The sequence below is a fragment of the Podarcis raffonei genome, chromosome 1, assembly GCF_027172205.1.
Source record: "Podarcis raffonei isolate rPodRaf1 chromosome 1, rPodRaf1.pri, whole genome shotgun sequence".
In the NCBI taxonomy this organism is placed as follows: Eukaryota; Metazoa; Chordata; class Lepidosauria; order Squamata; family Lacertidae; genus Podarcis; species Podarcis raffonei.
The window spans coordinates 83,449,836-83,455,835 of NC_070602.1; positions in this window are offsets into that span (position 1 = coordinate 83,449,836).

A 6,000-nucleotide genomic window follows, 5' to 3' on the forward strand; every position below is an offset into this window, starting at 1 on the left:
ATCCGTAGATTCCAGTTTCAAGGAAAAATCATATTGTGAAGGCTATCTAAACGGCGTCGTTTTCAGAAGACATCTGAAAGAAGGCAGGGAACCTCCACTGGTAGGAAATTCCACAGGGCAGGGCCTAGTACACTAAAGACTCAGTCCCTAGTGAAGGCCAACCGAAACTCAGGCGAGGAGGGAGCTACCAGACGTTTCCCACCAGAAGGACACTGACCAGCTGCTGACCAGCAGCAGTGACCAAGATGCTCTCAAGATGCCATGTTTTCACCCTCTCCCCTGGGCTAAATGCATATAGAATTCTAGCAAACAGTGATATTCCCCAGATTGAGCATGGATTGTGAAATACTATTTCAACTGAGAACATTCAAGTGCCTGTAAGTTGTTTTGGGCTAGCTATGTTAGGTGTGCACTGCCCCATATGAAGTAATCTGGCTGTGCCTCACCAAAGGTCCCTCCTACTGAGTAAGCCCTAGATCCGTACGCAGCTCCCCCGTGTGAGGAGCCTTTTAATTGCAGGAGGCATCTTCTCAGTGAAGTACCTTCAGGCCCTGGGCTGACTTTAGGCTGCCCACTCGGTAGTTCTACACAGGAAGGTGTATAATAAGGCACAGTCCAACTACGCATCCTGATTTGTGGAGTGGGGCTTGCTTTGCGCACTCAATCCTAGGACAGCATGCAGATTCCACCTCAAGGGTCTGGAATTTCTCTCTGTGGTGGATGGAAGTTGCCATCAAGGATTCTTGGGTGAACTTTCTGGTGACCTGGTGGCCATTGTCCATTAAGGTGGGGCTTCTACCCATTTTACATCCCACTTTGGTTATCACTCTTAGACTACACTCCTAAAGCTGGGATGGGGAGTCCGCCTTACTCTAAGCCAGGCTTCCCCAGGCTAGTGCCATCCACTGTCTCAACCAGGGGTCAGCAAACTTTTTCAGCAGGGGGCCGGTCCACTGTCTCTCAGACCTTGTGGGGGGCCAGACTATATTTCATAATAATGAACGAATTTCTATTTCCCACAAATAACCCAAATATGCATTTTAAATAAAAGGACACATTCTACTCATGTAAAAACATGCTGATTCCTGGACAGTCCGCAGGCTGGATCTAGAAGGCGATTGGGCCAGATCCGGCCCCTGGTCTTAGTTTGCCTACCCATGGTCTCAACCATGCACTGAGGCTCCTCAGTTCTGCCTGTTTAGCTGGTCCTGTACATGGAACAGGTAGTATTTCAAATAGAAGTTACTTTGAATAAACAGGTAGAGCCTAGGTGAATGCAAATAGTTTAAAAACTCCCAACGGACTGTGAAAGCACACTGTTCCCACACAAAATATCCGCGGAGATAACAAACACTCAATGTTGTTTGCAGTGCCCACACCCACCCAGCTCTCCCTGTCTCTCTGTATTTCTCTCTCATTCTCAAATTTCAGTCTATTCTTTGCACACGCAGAAACATCTTGCACCCCCCCTAGCTAGCGGGAGGAGGGGAGTCTGGATAAGTACTCTCTTCTGATCGTCATCTGGTCATATTAGCTCCCATGGAGCAGTGGCGGAGGAACCCTCTCTGGCACTTGGGGTGGGACGCCAAAGGGTGGGGCGAACCACCCGATGGTGCACATGCAACGTCCGTGGGCTGCCGTGCGTGCACAATCTGTACAGGATGTCACAAGTGCACACTCCGTACGGGATGCCGCACATGCGCAGTCCGTACGGGCTGCCACTCTCTTGCGCTGCCTGTATGGGCTGCTGTGCGAGCAGCATCCCGTACGGACTGCCCATGTGCGGCATCCTGTATGGAGTGCACACGCGCAGCAGCCTGTACAGTCGCCATGCGAGAGGCAGCCCATATGGACACCCATATGGGCGGCACGCGAGAGCAGCAGCCCGTACGGTCGCCGTGTGAGAGGCAGCCCATACGGAGGCCACGAGAGTGGTGCCCATGCTGACTGCGCGTGCCCTCAGCCACTCTACAGCTGGGGGGAGGCAGGGGCCATCTTGTCACACACACCCTGAGAGTGGCACCCCGCCCCCTCCGCCCCCCATTTCGTACACCCCTGCCAAGGAGATACTATTTATGTATTGCCTTACACTTGCTTACATTGAATAGCATTTTCCATTTGCCCATTCACCTGACAAAGTCCTTCTGGAGCTCCTCACAATCCTTTTTGTTGTTGTTTCAACCATCATCAGCAAACTTTGCCACCTCACTGCTCGCCAGTAGCTCTAATTTATGGACAGGGATTTGCTTTTTATCTTTTTCTCTCTGCAAGGGCTCGAGTCTTTCTTCTTTTTCTTTTAAGGAAGCCCAGTCTGGAACTTCTGGCTAGCAGGGCTAGCAGGTTTGCTTATATGTAGTCCTCTCTTGATCAGCTGATTACCTCAGAGCAACACATGCTGGTAGCCACTTTCACAAAAAGGACTCCAGAGTTGCCAGAAATCAGGGCTCCTGAGTCCTTTTCCCCATCTCAAGGAGTGGTCTGCTCTCAGAACATGGCAATGTTTGGTGGTCTTGGGGCAGTGGTTTTGGCATCAGTGGACCTGGCTTCCTCAGCCATGCCCTCCTTTAATCTAGAAGAGGTGTGTGTGTGCAAACTGAGACTTACCTCATTCTACCTCTGACATTGGGTGCTCTTTGCAAAGTGAGAAAGGCATTGCTGTTTCGCCAGTGGTTTTTTTTTATTTTTACAGTGGTTTTATTGCACCATTTGCAACGAGTTTTTGCAGGGACACAAACACTTTCTCTCAATGTTTTTTTATTCTTATTATTTATTTCAGGAGTGTCACATTTTCCTATCACATGTGCTTTCTCTGTGTAATCTACCTTATGAAATGTGACAGTACTAGCGCACAGAGCCCTAAATGGCTTGGGACACAAGTACCTAAAAGAGTGCCTTTCTTAATATCAACCATCTTGGACCCTACGATTGGCAGGTGAGGCCTGGCTGGTGGTGCTGTAACTGTGGAATGACTGCCTGGCATTGACCCTTCACAGGGCCTGCCTCCCTTGTTGTATCTGCCTCCTTTATTATTCACTTTTAGGAGGAAGTTTAAAGCATTCCTGGTTACCCAGACATGTGATGACTGAAATATACTGTTCCTGGCAACCTTGAAATCATTGGTTGAATGTTTTTAGAATATTTTATAATTGTTTTTATTACTTATAGGTTTGCCACCCTGAGCTCTTTTGGAAAGAAGGGCAGGATAAATATTGGTTTCAGCGGGTCTCAACCTGGGGGTCCCCAGATGTTGTTGGACTACAACTCCCATCATCCCTGAGCTCTGGCCTTGCTAGCTAGGGGTGATGGGAGTTGTAGTTCAACAACATCTGGAGACCCACAGGTTGAGAAAAGCTGAACCATTAAGTGCTCAGTGCTGAATCATTGGAGCACAGCAGAATTCATGTGGCCTGTAAAATTAAAAGACAAAACTGACAGTCATCACTAGTAAGTCTTCCTCAGCCTCTACCCACTTCCCTGTATCAATGTCCTGCTATTTTGTGAAGCTTTCTGTCTTTGGCTGCCTGCAGCCCCTCTCCAGCACTGTGTATCTTGCTTGTGAAAGGGAGGAGAAAATAATAAGCAGGCCGCTTCCTCTATAGCATAGCTCTCTCTTCCGCATCAAGCTTTCCCCACCCACACATCATGGTATGAGGTTGATGATGCAGGATTGGAGTGCAAACACCTGGGAAACTGCAGCCTGCAGTGAGCGTTTACCCCTTTCCACCCTTCAGATACTTATCTGGAGTTGTTTCCACAGAGGTGAGAACTAAAGGCCTCTCAGCAGGTGAATCATTGTTTACTTGAGGGATCACTGCTGGCCTTGTGCTTGGTGCACTTCAATGAGAAGAACCATCTGCTTAGGATTCTTTACAGATATTTCTTCTGCTACAAGCATTTATGAGCACGGACAGTCCTACCATTAGGCAGAGTGAGGTGGCTGCCTCAGGCAACAGATTATGGGGTGTGAGGTGGAGCAGTGCCATTCCTCCTGAGCATCCTAGCCTGTTCCCTGTGTTGGAGGACAGTCTATGTGCACCACACAGCCTGCTCTGTGCCCCACAAGTTAGCCTTCTCCCCTCAGGTGTGGTGGAAGGCAATGTTCTGCTGACGCTGCTGAAGTAAGGAGTCAATTTCCAGGCCAGTCAGGGATTGGCAAGGCACTGAGGAGTGGGTGGCGGCAGTTGTGGGGCCAGAGACTGACCCAGGGGAAGGGGGCAGTGGGTTTGGGGGTTTTGCGCGTCCTGTAAGAGCGGAGCCAGAGCTGGAGGGAGGGGAAGAGTCTGAGCAGGAGGAGACAGGGGAAGGGGTGCAAGACATGGCACAGGAGTCATGCTGGAGAAAAGGCAGGACGTGCCAGGAGTGGAGGATGAGATGGTGCCTGAGGGGTGGTGGTGACAGAATCCCCTTTATCCCCTCTTCTGCTGTCCCCCAGGACCAGGAGGAGCTTGAAGAGACAGTCACCATGGCAATTTCTGTACAGGAGAAGTCTCAGGCTGCTTGCGAGTGTGCCATCAGACAAGGGTACTTAAGTTTGAATGGAGGCATGGTTACGCTGTCGTTCTGACTGTCCAGCTTGGAGCACAAGCCTGGGGAGGGGATGCCAGCTATTTAGTTGTCTGAAGTGTGCTACCGCGTGTGCTTTGTCAACTACCAGCCATTTGTCCTCCTTGGGCAGGGCATGCTCAGGACATTCTGCATGTGGAATGGAGGGGGAGGCCATCTTGCCCTTTGCCTCAGGCAGCAGGATGTATTGGACTGGCCCTGGTTAAATATGAGGAAGTACTGCAAATGCTTCTAAAGACCCAGACCTTCAGAGTAGTGAAATAATTTCTTGAATGCATGAGACGCCTCCCCCATTTTTTCACTTTTACTTGGCCCTCGTTCACTCCTTGAGGCTTTAACCTAAGAAGCCATGGTTCTTACCAGATAGGTGTACAGAATCTTTGGGATTGCACACCTGTTACTGAGTATATTCTTCTAACAGGTTGGAAAGGGCAGCTGAAAATTACTCGGTATTTCATGCTTATGGTATGACAACTAATGTAGTGGTACATTTAGCAGGGCTAAATGTCAGATTTTATTGGAGTAGTGACCCAAGGCTCTTCTCAGATGACATCATAATGCATTATAAAAGAAAGAGGCACTGGGAGTGCTGGTTTTTATTTTTATTTTTTTGGCATCCTAAGTGTGAGGAGTCCTCATACCCTCCCCCACCCCCCACCCACAACTGGCAGCCTCTCTGGAAAATCTTCTCCATTTCCTAAACGAAAGTGGATATTCAGAACTGACATTTACCAGCCCCAAACCTGGGAGTGCTTGTAGAGTCAGCTGAGATAGGTAAAGACAACCAGAAGACATGGTGATGGATGTTAGCAGGGGGCGGGGAGGGCTGTTCCAGTTCCAGGGAGGCCAGCTGAGCCAGGTTTTGAAAGGGGAAGAAGCCAGAGTCTGGGAAGATTGAGAGTGGTTAAAGTGTCAGCCCATCCATCCAGCTGGTGGGGAAACAACTGGGTGAGGAAAGATGATGAGGGCATTCTGTAAAGGAGAGTTCCCTCCTGCGTGGTACATTCTTTTTTTATATACTGGTGGTGGCATGCATTGTGTCACACAGGAATGGAATCCATTCTCCTATCTGTGCTGCTCCCTTTTTTACTTCCCCAGGATAAATCACCCCTGAGAAAGAAAGTAGGTTGAAGGGGAGAGGATGTGTGTTGAGAGAGAGCAAAGCAATTGCAGAGGAGTGTCTAGTCTCTCTCCCTCTCCCAGGGGTACTTTCAGATAACTTGAAATGGAGCAGGGTTAGGATGTAGGACCCTTATCACATGTCAGTCATGCTGAACTTGACCTGTTTATTCAGCATTCATCCTGAACTGCTTGCACCAAGCTTACGTGGTTTTTAGACTATATGCTCCTCCAGACGTCCTTTTTATTGAGCAGTCAGGATGATTTGCGCTCATGGTGGTATTTGGGGGATTATACACATTCAGGCTTTCAAGACTG